General features: G+C 32.9%; 1 protein-coding gene and 1 non-coding gene across 9 annotated transcripts in view; both read right to left on the bottom strand.

The window, feature by feature from the left end:
- PCDH9 (protocadherin 9) overlaps positions 1-15,682 on the bottom strand; it is a 1,028,937-nt gene that overhangs the window by 465,234 nt on the left and 548,021 nt on the right. The window lies entirely within an intron of this gene.
- On the bottom strand, positions 13,537-13,647 carry LOC130019485 (U6 spliceosomal RNA). Its single transcript, XR_008791811.1, has one exon. It is a non-coding gene; the product is annotated as a U6 spliceosomal RNA (small nuclear RNA).

The following is a 15,682-nucleotide window of genomic DNA, read 5'->3' as shown; positions in this document are numbered from 1 at the left end:
ATTTCAGTGTATCAGGAAAAGTTATATGAGGAATAGTTACACAGTTCCATAGTTCCATAGTTATATTGTTACATTAGGAATAGTTAACTTCAAATATCACTTCAAAAGTTTATTCTAAGACTGAATTAACTGATTTTAAACAGACTTTGAATAGCAAGCTTCAAATGGGCTGCTTTGATAACAGGGTAAACAAAAATCAACACCCTCTTTAAGTGTCAATAAATTTTGACTGTTAAATATTTCATTTTGAGGCAAGATTGATATTTAGTTAGTGTGTCTGCGTAATGTTGAAAATCATTGTCAATGACTAACACAAGATACTCAACTAACACAAGATGATTTCCTCATCTCAAAATTATTAATATTTTTGACACCTCAAATTCCTTCAGCTGTATAAAATGTAATGCTAACACAGTCTGGGAATTGGGGGTGTGTTATTTAGGTGAGATCAATTTATTGTCTTGTGCATAAATAAAACCTACACTATGTTTTACTTATAGTAAATTACAAACAGTATCAAAAATTGACTAAATATTTTATGTATATATACATGAAATGTAAAATTACATAATCTTGAGCATCAGAAAAAGTGCAAAATAAGAAATTTAATAGTATAAGCAATATTTAATGCTCATAATTGCTCATGAAATTTTTTAAAATTTGAGATTGGTAGACACATTAGGTCAACAAATTGAGAAATAATGAAAACTTGTTAAATTTTTCTTTGATATTATTTATATATTTACTTTGAAAAAATACTTTTTATAATTCAAGGTCACATTACTTGAATTATTAATACTTTTGGCATTGAGATTTTAAAGTACTAGTCTTTGAAATCTATTTTCCAATAACATTGCTTGAATTTTTTAATCTTTGATGACTTCTGCTCTGGAAAACACTGTATCACTAAAATTTATCCATATTCACAAACAGCAGATTTACATTTTCTTTATGCTTCTGTTTCTGAATTCAAAGGTTTATGACACTGCATAATCCTTTTCCAGTTCATGAAACTTTTCCTCCAGCTCTTTCTTTATTTTCAAACCTCATTAGTTTGAAAATATCACTAAAATTAAAGCCTTACTAAAATTCTTTCTGGTTAATCTAAATTTTGATATATATGTATATAAAAGTTGAAAATTTTTAAGTGTAGTTTTTCATTTTTTCTTTGACATATTTTGTAAATGTCAAGACATATTTTTGTGCTTTGTTATATATATGTGTTTTATTTTAATTTGTCAAGCATTATAATTTTGCAAAATATACAATGCATTTTCTGGATTTTATTGAGAGAAAAAATATTGTTCTGCAATAACATTTCATTAGGAAATGGCAACAAAAAAACCCAACACTTTTTCACTTTTCAGCTTATGTAGGATATGTTTTCTTAAATATGAAAGGGTTATTTTAATAATTCTTGTTAAAATTCAAGCCCTAATTTAGAGTTTTAACTTTCAAAAAAATAGCTGGCACACAAATATTATCATTATTTATTTATGGTGCTCATGGATACTGAGGATCAAAACTCTGTGTGATGCAAGTGTTCTGCAATGGAACAACATTCCATCTAAATTATTTTTTATTTTAGATTCAACAATAAATATTATGGGACTGGAGAGATAGTACAGTGGTAGGACACCTGCCATGCATGCAACCCACTCAGGATCAATACCTGATAGTCTCTGTGTTCCCCTGAGCACCTCTAGAAATGATGACAAAGTGCATGCTAGGAGACCTGAACACCACTTATGGCTTGCCGGGCTCTCCGAGAGGGATGGAGGAATCAAACTTGGGTTGGCTAGGTCAACCACGTGCAAGGCAATTGCCCTACCTGCTGTGCTATTGCTCCAGGCCAGCCCAAAAAACAAAATAATTGAGTGACTATTATAATGAGTGCATGGTAATGAAATGCAAATGCATTCAAACACAGAAGAATTTCATATCATTTTAAAATAAACTTTTCTTTTGTGAAGAAAGTGAACACTGACAGGCTTTGAAATAGGAAGTTAATTGGATAACTTGAATTGTTCTGTATGAAATTCTTACCTTTTGATTATTACCATCTTTTTCTTATTACTATCAATTCTAACTGTAGAATTGTGGAACTACTGATGCTACTTGTACATTTTCGTGTATGTTATTGCAAATGATAATCTGTGGAATGCTTATGTGACATAAACCAGCAGACCAAGCATGAAGATGAATCAATGATAGCCCTTAAGATAGATTCTGCATAATTAGAGTTTAGTTGAAAAAGTATTTCCAAATATGAAAAGACATGTAAAATGTCGTTTGAGATATCTTTTGGATATCCCAACAACTTGAAGTGAGATTTTTTTGTTTGCCAATAAATCTAACATCTTTGTTGTTTGCTCTGCCTTAGTGAATGTATTAGCTGTCCAATATCAGTATGTTTCTAAATGTCACATTGATTTTCTAGAGAGTACAAGCTGTGTTTTGAGGAACTCCAGTCACTCTTAAGGATCTTGACCACAGAGTAAGTTTCAAAGTTTTCAGAAATGCTGTCACAACCCTAAAATATACTCAGTACTAAGTTGTTCTAAAAAAATAAATACTAGGAAAAAAAAAACAAAACACAAGCCTATTTCTTAAATTACAAACATTATAATATACCGTATTGTTTTATGTCAATAACTGTGTCATACAAGACTGGCATATTTTTTTCTGAATAAAAATGATTTCATTCTTAGAAAAGGGAAAGGTAAATTTTAATTCAGTTGATTTTGTTCACTCTTTGGACATTTCAGACTTTCTCGTACTATGAATGTATATCTCAACTGCATTCTGTTCAATGAATTGGGTAAATACTGTCCTATTATAGTTTTCTATAATCAATTTCATTTCTTTATCAAAGAAAGTGGATTGACATAAATCATATGCATAAAATGTAAGACATTTAATGTTTGATATTAATACTTCTTAGTAAAGATTCATCTCTAAGTGAACTAAATAATCTAACACATGAAGTGTGTTCATATATATATATATTGTCATTTGTATATGCACTTGTTTCGATTAAAAATAAATATTCTTGCTTGGTACATTATATTTTGAGTTCATTAACATGATTAGTAAAATTGTGTCTTCTTTATTTTATAAGGAAAACATAAACTGTTCACAAATACTGGACCTATACCTACCTGCTTAGCAATGTCTTATGTGCTTAGTGAGTGAATATATTCTGAGAATTGACATGGGTATTTGCTCATTTAAATATATGGTTATTAAAAAAGATAACCCACAGAACATTTCTCTAAAATGTCATTTGATGACACATGTATTTAAAAATATATATTATATATATATTTAAGGTATTTGAATTTAGAAAGTATTTCCATTGCAAATATAAAGAGATCCTACAACCTATGTAAACTCAAATATCATTTAGAAAATAACAAAACAATTCAGATAATATTAAATGCTGTGATAAAAAAGATGAGTTCATTTGTAGATAATTTTGTTTCCTTTGATGTATTTTGTTTGGAGGTTACACACAGTACTGCTTGAGTTTTATTTCCAGTACTGTGCACAGGAACCACTCCTGGTGGTACCCTAAGGTACCATACACTGTGTCAGTGCTCAATTGATGGTCAGCTGCAAAGAAGGCCAAAATTTTCAGCCCTATATTAACACTCTGCCTGCCCCTCCTTGTTCTTGATATTTTTAAAAGTTGTGTTGCCATCACTCTTCTCTCTAGAGAGAGGGGCAAAAAACATTTTTCATGAAAACATCGAAAAAACAAGTTTTAAAATGTTTATATGATTTTATATCTAACAACTATTTAATGTTCTGTGGGTGAGAGCCAATGAAAGAAGATGTCAATAAAATTTGAGTCTTAGGTATAAATTACTATTTAGGTAAATTACACATAATAATACTATTTTGTTTAAAGGGTATTTTTGTCTTTTTTAAATGGAGCTCATTTAAAAGAAAAATACTCAGATAATTCATTTTTTCTTCCTTAAACATTATGTGCTTCTTTGTCATGAATAACACAGAGTAATTTGGATAAAAGTTTGGAAAGAAACTGGCTAAAAGGGGGAACAAATAAATCAGTGCTATGTGTCCTAAAGGAACACTTCTTGCATTATGCTTATATTTATAAATTACAAAATACTAAATGCTAGGATACATCAGAGGTTTTCATCAACTAAGAGTCTGATATGGACCAAAACAGAAATATTGGGGTCTGGAGAGACAAATACAGAGGACAATGAATCCTTCCTCTCTTAAGGCTGAAAGGCACCACATTCCCTGAGCAATTCATGCCACTGAGAGTTAGGAGTAAGCCCTGAGCACAGCTATGTGTGGGTGCAGAACCAAAACAAACACAAACAAACAAAAACATTGTTAACAGGTTCAATAACAATAGTGTATTTTAATGAAATTCGGGCAAAGGGAAGTCTACTGATGCAGAGCTGTATTTGCGAGGTTAAAAAAATCATTGTGCTGATTTTCATAAAATGAAGCAATAAATATGTTATTAATGGAATTGGACTTCACTGACAAAGGTCCAAATTGAAATGATCAGCAGATCAAGACCTTTATAATATCAACTGCGAAAGGCAAGCTATTTTAAAATAAACTGATTTTACATTCACTTGTTAAACAAAAGTGAGAAAAAGCAGATGATGCATTAGAAGCCACAGACAAGATTCCTACAGCTAACCCTTTTGGAATTCCCCTTTCTTCCTCTGCATTCCTTCTTTCCCTCTCCCTCAATATACTACTATATTGCTCACTTAAGTGTCAATGCTACTACGTTAAGAGTAACAGATATGAAGAAGCATTCGAAGGGAGGTTTCTGTTTCATTTCATGAGGAAGAAAACAGAAAACGAGGGTTGTAAAGATAAACGCAAGCCCAGCTTTGTCACTTTTTCCTGGTGGCTATGTGAATGTTGTTCGTTTTGAACCTCTAAATTTCAGTTTCCTCACTGTTCGAAAGAGCTGTTATGGAGTACAAGTAGTAGCAGTTAGTAGGGCCAGATAGAAAGTACAGGAGGCAGGTCCCTTGCCTTCCACATAACCCTCACTAGTACAATCCATGGCACCAGTCTGGAGTAAGCTCTGACCACTGCCATATGTGACCCCCAAAACAGAATAAAGGACAAAAATAAATGGCAGTTATTACTTCTAAAGCTATGCTCAATTTATTAAGGCTATCAAATTAGCCAAAATATTCATATATATACAACATGATATTATTAAACACATTTCAATATAATAAACCTATTTAAGACTTGGCAAGGATCTAATGATATCTAGAAAAGCATCATTAAAACATTATATTAGTAAGATATGCCACTCTTTTGTACCTACTACTTTACATTTTTAATAGTTGCAGCTAAAAATATACACAGACTATACATTGATTATTACAAAAATAATAAAACTGATTAGTTGAGATTAGTACCAGGAGGTCTGCTTCATGGCTTAGAAGCCAGCAACACATGGTGGGGGAAAAGGCAGCTCAGACAGAGAAGGCAACACCAAGTAAAGGATGTTTGGAGGACTCACTCAGGATGCGAGCTGTGTGCTGAAAGTAGACTATAGACCGAACACTATGACCACTCAGTACCTCTATTGCAAACTACAGCACCCTAAAGAAAAGAGTGAGCAAAAGGGAATGCCCTGCCACAGAGGCGAGGTGGGGTGGGGGGTGGGAGGGCTACTGGGATCATTGGTGGTGGAGAATGGGCACTGGTGGAGGGATGGGTACTCGATCATTGTATAACTGAAACCCAAGCACAAAATTGTGTAAGTCCATAAATGTACCTCATGGTCTTTCACTATTATAAATAAATAAATGAATAAAAAAATAAAAATTTAAAAAAATAAAGTCACATATAAACACCCTAAAAAGAAAAAAATGATTTTATGAAAAATAATGGTTGTTAAAATCGCTTCTATAATTTTATTGGTTATTGACTCAGACAAAATTTCATTTTCTTGAGTTATAATTTACTTTGTCTATTCCACACACAAATTTTTTTGGTCATATGAAATTGATTAATACTGGATTTTGGTTTTGGTTTATATAATTTATCCAATTTTACAGAATGAATGCTTACCCTCAAAATGATAAGTATGATTTTGAGATATTAGCAGAAAAATATTTATACAAAATATTTGCATTCTTTTTTTAGCTATAAGTATATATCTCCTTTGGTTCAATCCTAAATTTTGTTTTCTGATGGCATACCTGTTCCAAATTTAAACAAGAAATTTAAAACAAATTTCCAAATTAGTTTAAAGAAAACTAATGATAATGATCTAACACCATTATCATCTTGTAAATTTCAGTATTAAAGCATTGGAATTATCTTTGAGATGATCTCTGCAATGTGACATTACTTTTAAAGTTTTGAAACTTACAAGTTCATACTTTTTTAAAAAAATTTTTATTAATGAAACACCATGAGGTATGGTTGTAGACTTACAAACTTTTGTACTTGGGTCTCAGTTATACAATGATCGAGTACCCATCCCTCCACCAGTGCCCATTCTCCATCACCAATGATCCCAGTAGCCCTCCTACCCCACACCCCACCTTGCCTCTGTGGCAGGGCATTCCCTTTTGCTCACTCTTTTCTTTAGGGTGCTGTAGTTTGCAATAGAGGTACTGAGTGGTCATAGTGTTCGGTCTATAGTCTACTTTCAGCACACAGCTCGCATCCTGAATGAGTCCTCCAAACATCCTTTACTTGGTGTTCCCTTCTCTGTCTGAGCTGCCTTTTCCCCTACCATGTGCTGCTGGGCTCCAAGCCATGGAGTGAACCTCCTGGCACTTATCTCGGCTAATCTTGGGTGTTAGTCTCCTATTTTGTTACTTTATATTCCCCAGATGAATGCAATCTTATAGTTTTCAGAACAAAATTCTTGATTGATACCTCTAGTTTCATTTTCAAAGCCTGTCTACCTAATTCTCAAGAGGAAGGCTTAAGAAAATTGTACATTTGTCAATTATATATGTATAAATAAATATAAATTTAAATACCTATGAATGTAAATATATAATACACTTAAGCATATTTTATGAGCTTAATTATTTTAGAAGTGTATTTGATATACCAAAAACATTAACAAAAAAACTCACAATGGAGATGTTACTGGTGCCTGCTCGAGCAAATTGATGAACAATGGGAGGACAGTGCTACTTATTTTAGAAGAGGTTTGCATCTTCTTTAATGGCAGTTAATATAATGTAAAGCAATTATAAATTTGCATGAGAATATAGAGTCCATAAGAAAAACATTACCAATTAGTATTTTTAAGAAATATTTGAGATTCTTTTATAGAAAGATAATACTTTGACACTTTAACAGTATAAGGAATAGAAATTAAAAATATTAAAATTCTAATAAATGCTTGTGACTATATTTTTTACCATCTATAGGTGATTATGAAACCTTTTATTTTTAAGTGTTTTACACTGCTTAAAATAACATACTGATAATATCACATAACTTTGAGATAAAATTATGATTTTTCTATTTTAGGTGACTTGAGTGATAGCACAGCGGGTAGGGCATTTGCCTTGCACGCGGCTCACTGGGCTCACCCAGGTTCAATTCCTCCACCCCTCTCAGAGAGCCTGGCAACCTAAGGAGAGTATCTCTCCTGCACAGCACGGATTCGATATGCCAAACAGAGTAACAACAAGTCTCACAATGGAGATGTTACTGGACCCGCCGAGCAAATCGATAAACAACGGGAGGACGGTACTATTGTGAGTGATAATAAAATATTTAAACTCTATGCCGTCCTTTAAAAATAGTATTATCTTTTCTTGAGAATCAAGAAGATATTAAATATCCAAATATTTTTAATTATTTAAGTTATATTAATTCATAAACTGTCGCCAGCATCAGCAGAATAGTCTAGTTGTTATAATTGTGAATAGTTTAGACTTATATAGACAAGCAATTGTTCTAAAGAACAGATCATGCTTCTGTGGGTAAGAGCAAGAATAATGGGATGTTTATAGTCTTACAGGATCACTTGCATATAAGGACATAAAGGAAATACTATCTTTGGAGGAGAACACAGTAAACACATGTTCAGAATGTTCTTGACATAGAAAGCACACTCATTTCAGCTGCAAATCACTAATCTCATGGCATATTTCTGTTACTCTAAACTGAGAGATCTCTTGAACTTCAACGTTTAAAATATGAATGCAGTCCAAACTTTAAATTCCTTTTAAGCAACATCTGCTATCTGTACTTCTGCCAGCTTAAATATATATTTATTACAGATGTGAAGTGTTAAACTTTTTAATCAAAATGATCACTATTTTCCTTTTCAAAGTAACATGGTTTGTTGGTATTTCACTAAAGTTAATTATGAGCTTAGTTGGGTTTCATAGATATATGACTTTAAAATGAGGTGATTAATAAGAAAAACATGCAATAATGAGACAGTTATTTACCTGAAAATAAGAGCATTTAAAATTTAGTAGTCAACATGTTGTATTTATACTAGGCTTATGCCATATATATTTTATAATTGGTTTTCAAACTCAATAAATTAACTCAATAATTTATACGGCACCATAAGATACTACAGATGATATACAAATCGAATTCATCATTTTGTTCATTTTTGGGTGTAATGTGCTATTTGTTTTCATAACATCACCCTTCCCCATAATAAAAAGTCTAGTCTTTATCCAATTCCTCTGAGTATAAAGGTGCCTATAAATAATGCACAGAAAAATAAATGCAACAATAAACAGATACTAAGAACCAATAGATCAATATGAATGTGCATTAGTGTCTGTATTTCAGAGGTGGTTTCACTTAAAAGAAAAGCCCCATTTCATAATCACGCATTGCCTTCTCTCTTCTTTTGAAATCTTTTTCTGTTGTATCTATGTACTAGTATAAAATTGAACTCAGAATCTTTAAAATATTTCATAAAGCAAAATAGAAGTAGTGAATTACTCCAATTTTGAAATGTTATAGAAATATTCTAAGAGCTAGAACCAGTCTGTATTATATAAAATAGTATCAATAAGTAGCATTTCTGAATCCACATAGAGAGAATAGTTTGTTACAAAGCATTGAGAATAGTCTATCTCTACTTTATATTTTTTTGCTTTTCAAATTTTAAAGGATGAGTTCTTTATTTTTAAAATCTTGCCTTTTTAAGATTGGTAAAACATCCTTGATATAAAACAAACTAAAGAAAAATAGCCATGTGTGCTTGGTGAAAGTAGAAATCTGGTTTGCTCAGTAAATGTTTGGGATGTCTATCAAATGTATTTAGAACTAAGAAAAGTTCACACTTTGATAATTTATGTTTTCAGTAGATATTTTATATGTACAATAAAATATATAGAAAATTAGAGAGGTTAAGCCATTTTGTTTTTCAACCGTCTCCAATATCCAGAAAATGGGGGTGAGATATGGAGAAAAAAAGGGTGTGCAAGATAGAGAGTGAAGACTAATCTGAGCTTTTCTATAGCACTGCAGCAATGTCCTCCCGTTGTTCATCGATTTGCTCGAGCTGGGCACCAGTAATGTCTCCATTGTGAGACTTGTTACTATTTTTGGTATATCAAATATTCCACGAGGAGCTTGCCAGGCTCAGCTGTGCATGTGGGATAGTCTCAGGAGCTTGCTTGGCTCTCCGAGAGGGACGGAGGAATCGAACCCGGGTTGGCCGCGTGCAAGGCAAATGCCCTATCCATTGTGCTATCGCTCCTGCCTGAACTTTTCTATATGAGGAATAATATCCTCATAACATTCTAAGTGGCAGATCTTACAATAGATGCAGCTCTGTTAACAAAACTCAATTTATCAAATCCACCAGCTATTATTCTAAATCTTGATATTGTTGCATTGGACAATGTCAACATTCACCTCATAGATTCTTCTGGAAGTAATTTCCTAGATGATTTTGTGTTTTCCCCTTCATTTAACAAGTTTTCCAAATGCATATGTGATCAGACATCCAGTCAGCATTAATGAGTGGCAAAATAAACTTGGAAGCTCAGCTCCTCACTGATAGTTTTTTTTAAGGTTTGATACAAGACATATAAGTGTTGACCTGGTAATATTTATATAAAATTTTGAGAAGTTAGATAATTATTTCTTTAAGAGTAGAGCCCATGATAAATGCCAGACTACTAAGCTTAAATCTGTTCCTAGTTATGATGAAATATGGGGATCCACATTCAAGAATCATTTTGCCAAATTATCATGATTTTCCATGTATTTATTCACATAATAGAGCTTCAGTTTTATAAAACAATCTAATTTCCTTATTTTTAACTCCTTTAGAGACTATTACAGGTGTTTTCTACATAGACCATATGGCACTCTAAAAGAAAAGTGAAGCTAAAACTTAAGCTGCACAAGCTACGCCTGGCATATGAGTGTAGCTTTGCTTGAGTTTGATCAACCTCAAGCTATTAACTTTCTGACATTAGAAAGTCACTAATGGTACTGGAACTATAGTTGTATGTGCAGAGGAAATACACACAGACAGAGGTCTGACACTGCAGTCACAAAATTTTATAGTATTATAAATTAATGCTAACTCAGTAAAAAATATCACTGAAATTATAGCAAATATTTTTGTTTAAAAGTACCTAATATCAGGCCAGAGAGATAGTGCAGCAGGTAGGGCTTTTGCCTTGCACGCGGCCGACCTGGGTTCAATTCCCAGCATCCCAGATGGTCCCCTGAGCACTGCCAGGAGTAACTCCTGAGAGCAGAGCCAGGAGTAATCCCTGTGTACCGTCAGGTGTGACCCAAAAAGAATAAAATATATATATATATATATATATATATATATATATATATATATCTTTCCAATCCTATATCAAAATCCTAAATAATCTTTGTTGTAAATAATCTTATTTCCTGCACATCTGTATCTGTTCTTACTAGCAAAAATATCAGGAGAAAGCTTCCTGAAAATCTCCCATGTCTATGTTGAAATACCCAGATAATTTATAAATAATGTATATATATATGTATATATACATGCATATATTCATACAGATATATATGCAGACATATAGATAGATATATAGATATAAGCCAGAGCTTTTCCTAAGAAATTATAATGAAATAGTTTAATCAGAGCACAAAAACACACAAGGACACTAGGACTGATTAAAAATAAATGATATAAAAAAATGACCATGATGATGACAACAATGGTGATGATGACACGTTAGACAGCAGGTTAAGGAAGAACTGAGCATTATAAGTGAATTTACCACTCTCAATGGCCCAAACTTCAATTAATCTTGTTTACCCAGAAAATAATCTGAGGTCTTTGGAGACCTTAGGCAGAAATGTGAACAATCAATAATAAATGTCATTATTTTTTAATTAGGACTATTTCTAGATTTCATGGAAAAGGTTTTATATTACATATGATGAAAATTAAGAAAATACTACATTGAGATATTTTTATATCTCAAAACTATAAAAAATATAAAAAATAGGTGTTTACCCACAGATTCAAGAACAGACTTTTTTTTCCCCAAGAATCACAAGAAACCTCATTACACTCTACAAATTTTTTCCAACAAAATGCAATATGCAGGTATTTTAGGGCTTACCAAGAAGAAAACCAAAAAATATTAAGTACATAATTAGTAATGATTTTTAATTTTTAAATTTACATTATAAACATTGTCTGCAATAAATTTTAACTCACAATGTTTCATAAGGAAAAATATGGCCATAAATATAATAGTAACTCAATATATATCCTGGAGCCCTAATTATAAGGAATTGTGAATAGATGTAGAAAGAAAACAGTTTGGACAAGGTAAATGGGTGAATAAGGTAAATGGGTGAAAATTGTAATACTCTTAAAATCTCTTCTCATATATCTAAAGTGATGTCACAATTCTAGTCTCAATATCACACAAAATGAAAAATATTTATGTAAAAGTTTCCAAATGTAATGTGTTGGACCTATTGCCATGAATCAAATATATGTTTTTATATAATAGAAGTTTAAACACTGTCCATGGAGTATCTGTGAAACCTCTTGCTTTTGTTTAGGGTGTTCTAATTACATATTTCATTTGGGGAATAACTATGATACATGTTAACAATGAATAAAGTTGTGTTTTGTGAAGTGGGGGTCCTCAGAATAGCAAATCTCACAACGTGATCTGTCAAACAATATTCTAAAATAAAATATATTTATGGAAATTAAGTATCTTATACATTTCCACCTTAGACTTCATAATGTGATTTAAAATATGAAGTCTCTGAATCCTTGTGGTAAAAATATGTATTATTGTTTAATTAAATTCATTTTATATCTTATATTAACAATTAAGAGATGTATTTATGTGCTTTGAAATTGGTGACCTAAATTGTAAAAGCCCTCTAAATCTATATATGTTATATATTAGATATATTAGTATTTTTTCTTATTATGACATGTCAGACAGCTAGAATTTATAGAACAATTTATATTTTTAAAACTTCACATCAAATTTCTTCTTGTCTATATCATCCTGAGGTATTGTCAGCTATTACAAACTTGAAATCCTTAACCCTCAGGACATTTTGATCTCTTATAACCAATATCACTGAAACCATGTCAGTAACTGAATCCTCTAATATTTTTTTGAAGCATTCAAGTCCATTGTCTTTTTTCACGCCCTCCCACAATGCCTTTCTTAGAGTGCTGTTTTTATGTGTCTCAAGTATTTGAGTTATTACACATCCCCTTCAAACATTCAACCACCTATGGAAGCCATTTTTGAACTTACTGTAATTTACAGTCATTTTGTTGTGGAAGTAATATAGGAAAAGAGAAGTTCCCCACCCAAAGTTCACAATGGTCTGTTTCCTCCTAAAAGGTGTAATTTAGGGGCTGGAAAGATGGCACAGCGGATAAGGTGTTTGCCTTGCACGTGGCCTACCCAGGTTTGGTTCCCAGCAACCCATATGGTGCCCGGAGCACCACCAGAGTAATTCCTGAGAGCAGAGCCAGGAAGAACCCCTGTGCATTGCCAGGTGCGACCCAAAAAGGAAAAAGAAAGGTGTAATTTATATTCAGTAATTTTTCAAAAAAATAGCACAGAGGTAGGGCATTTCCTTGCACACAGCCAACATGTCCGACCCGAGTTCAATTCCTCCGCCCCTCTCGGAGAGCCCGGCAAGCTACTGAGAGTATCTCGCCCACACGGCAGAGCCTGGCAAGCTCCCCGTGACGTATTCGATATGCCAAACACAGTAACAAGTGTCACAATGGAGACGTTACTGGGCCCGCTCGAGCAAATCGATGAACAACGGGAGGACCATGACCGTGATTTTCTCTGAGGAAACCAATATCTCCACAGTTTCTGCAGTTACTTAGATTTGACCTAATAATCAGGTACATTTGCCAATATTGCTATCCCTGTGCTAATGGCTCTTAAGACCAAGAGGTAATGGCTTCTTGCCATTCTAGTATTCTTTTATTAAAACTGAAGCTATATTTGGTATCTCAGATATCAATTACTGTGCTTCACAATCTTTATATATCATTAAAATATTATTTACTTGTTGAATATTTTGGGACAATTAAAAACAGCAGGGGCCATGCTAATCTTCTCTGTATCGTTCCAATTTTAGTATATGTGCTGCCGAAGCTAGCACATCCATTTGAACATTCTGTTTAATGTGGTAGGTACTCTTGTCCCCATTTTGTAAATAAGTAAACTAAATCTCAAGGTGATTGAATATATTTTCCTACATTAGGCATCTAGTAGGTGTAAGAGACAGACTTCCCCTAAAGTCAGGATTATTGTACACTGACACTCATTCTTCCACTACCATAATTATTAATTGGACTCAGCTTCTGTAGGTAGGCCAAGCAGGATTTTTTTCCCCCTTTAAAAATTTCCTGTGGAAGAAATTTATTTTCTTAAAGTCTAAAGATCTTTGAAAGTATCATTTGTAAGGCTTCCATTTTCTTCCATGCTAAGTGGAAGAAAAAACTAAGTAAATAAGATGAGAAACAATGAAAAACTCCTTATTTTGATGCTTGCACATTTCTCATAGTTTACACTTGCGTTGTAAGATATTCAAAGGTCTATATATTTTATAATAAATTTCCTCACCATCTTATTTTTGGCTTAAACAACTTGGCATTGCTTTCTATTTTATGTAAACAATCGGTTCGTAACTAATATTGTAAGTCTACACTTTTTTTCTGCCCTACATAATGTGATTCATCATTTAAGTCTCCTTCCTCTGCTTCTTAGAACACAAAATAAAATGAATAAATAAATAAATAAAAGGCCCTTTCTAAATCTCTGAATAGAAAAAAAATATCTACACATGACATCCTGTACAAAATAAATCATCCTCCATGAATGACACAATCATTCCTAATTTCGTGTTTTAAATAAACTATTTGAAAGAGAATCGGATGAGGTTTCAAAAACTTCAGAAAAACAATTTAAAAGATAGCTCCTAAAGGATTTGTCTGTGTTCATTTTAACTAAACTGATCACAGTGCTATTTAAAAAATGTCCTTGCATATAAAGTCAAGTAGTTATACTAAGGCATTGACTATGGTTTAAGGTAAGGAGTTCACTTGGAAGCTATGGTTGGTGGAAGGAAAGAACAAGGCGTAATCATAAATCATAACAGAGGAAGACAAAGGACAAGGAAGCAAGTCAAGGAGAGTAAAAGAAGCCAGATAACAAAAGATCCAAGCAGAAGCAAAAGAGAAGGGGGTAAAAGGAAGGGCATAGTAATAAAAGGAAGGATAAGGATGCCAGCAGGATGCAACATGCCCAGAATTTTAATGAAAAGCTGCAGCACTGAGAGCACAGGGCTAAGGAGCAAGAGTAAAAGACCACACAACAGTTGGGCAGTATGAATTGTAGCATTGTGCCAGAGGACTTGTAGGAGCCACACCCCATAGAGTCCTTGAACATTTAAACTACATGTCTTTGCTTAATTGGGAGCCACTCTTTAGAAAAAGGCCACAGGTTTAGGGAAGAAAATCCTGACAAGAGAATCTATAAAAGAAGAGAGAGAAAAGTGGACAAAATTGTAGTAAGGACAAAACTAATCAATTATGATGTTATAGCTCCCAAGTTTTTTATTGTTGTTGTTCCCATTAGAAAATCTCCTGATCTGTTCTAATTGACTCTGATTCACAGTATTTTAGCTCCTTATTGCAATTTACTACTCAGAATTTCCACGCAATGTTTTCCTATTGCTCACTACAGGTGTTGCTTAAACAAGACAACATGTGTATTAGCTATGTCCTTATTGAGTACAAGTGAAACTTAGATCTGAAGCATCGAGAAAGAAGAAAAACAAAAGGGGGATGTAGATCTTTCACTAGGAATCAAGAAAAGCATTCCAATGCTTCATCAAATGTAGCAAGAAAATAATTTCATACAAAGTGAAGTACATGTTAACCTTTAGATTTCCACACTAGCCCCCACGATCACCTTATTTAGAGTAAGTCTAAATATGCAAACAGAAAACAACCATTTTCTAAGCAACACTAGAACTCATAAGATGTCCAGAAAGTCAAACTATTATGATCCCAGTTAGGGCAACCATCCCAGTAAGAGCAGGATTTTGTCAAAAACAAGCAAACAAACAAAACCACCCAGTTTGCAATTTTACTGCCTCCAGAGCAGTTCTGACCAAAAGGAGTAAGCAGAAA

Source organism: Sorex fumeus, unplaced genomic scaffold, assembly GCF_029834395.1.
Source record: "Sorex fumeus unplaced genomic scaffold, SorFum_2.1 ptg000008l, whole genome shotgun sequence".
In the NCBI taxonomy this organism is placed as follows: domain Eukaryota; kingdom Metazoa; phylum Chordata; class Mammalia; order Eulipotyphla; family Soricidae; genus Sorex; species Sorex fumeus.
The sequence above is the reverse complement of the archived record's forward strand: the minus strand, read 5'-3'. Positions and strand labels throughout refer to the sequence as shown.